Genomic DNA, 1,275 nt, shown 5'->3' with positions numbered 1-1,275 from the left:
GGGAGTTCAGAGAGATGAAGGAGCAAAACCACCTTACCTACTCAACTTCACAGCCAAAAAGAGACTGAGCTCCTGTCTCCTTATGCCTTACAATTTCCTCTCTCCTCCCAGCCATATCACTTTCTGTCTGTTTGTACAGACCTCCAGACCTCTATGGTTAGCAAGTGGCTAGCTCTGCCTTTTGTTCTTCAGGCAAACTTTATTTGTACAAGCAAGATATTGCCACATTTCTTTTTTTTCTCTAAAAATTTAAAAAGTAGGTTATAGCTAATATAAGAAAAACTATATACAATAATATCAATAACTATATATAATATATACAGACAATAAATACATCAACAACATCTAGTCCATTAACAATTGACAAATTTATAAAATATATCTATCCTATCTTGGTGAGTCCAAAAGATGAATCTAATTTCTTTTCTATTCTAACTTGTATTGCCAAAACTATCTTTTTATGTCTTTTAACCTTATACACTTTACATTTCTTTAGTAAATTTATTTTATAAATCTAGTAACAAGGTAAACTATAATTATAACTATAAAGTCTTCAACTCTATTAGAGACCTGAGAAGGAAATGGTATTACTTGAGTAAGCAGGAAGTATAAGCAAATGACTTCCAAAAAATATAAGAAATGACAGAAACAGCTGACTATCTGGACAGTCACCCAAAGTTCCTCTGCATTGTTGGGGCATCTTTTAGGCTTATAGTCCTAGCATTTCTTTCTTATTTATTTATGTATTTATTAAAGATTTCTGCCTCCTCCCCGCCCCCACCTCCCATTTCCTATTTCCCTCCCCCTCCTCAAGTCAACTCCCCCTCCCTCATCAGCCCCAAGAGCAGTCAGGGTTCCCTGCCCTGTGGGAAGTCCAAGGACCTCCCACCTCTTTCCAGGTCTAGGAAGGTGAGCATCCAAATAGCCTAGGCTCCCACAAAGCAAGTATGTGCAGTAGGATCAAAACCCCAGTGCCATTGTAGTCCTAGCATTTCTGACAGATTTTTCTGTGAAGAAGGATATTCTGAAGGATTGTCCTATCTTGTCTTGTTAAAGTTTAGAAATCCTTTCTTTGTGTCCTGCTTGTCCAACTTTTACAGCATACTCACAGTAGTTGCAGCAGGAGCATTTTCATCTGCCACAAAGAAAGTAAACTCCATGTAACATTTCTTTGATGCTCATCATCTTTTCTGAAGTAGATTGATGTTGCCAAGAGCAGACATGTCTCATTGTTATAAAAAGAAAAGAACCTATGTTATTAAAACATATTAAATG

This window comes from Microtus ochrogaster, unplaced genomic scaffold, assembly GCF_000317375.1.
Source record: "Microtus ochrogaster isolate Prairie Vole_2 unplaced genomic scaffold, MicOch1.0 UNK188, whole genome shotgun sequence".
Classification (NCBI taxonomy): Eukaryota; Metazoa; Chordata; class Mammalia; order Rodentia; family Cricetidae; genus Microtus; species Microtus ochrogaster.
Note: the sequence above shows the minus strand (reverse complement) of the source record.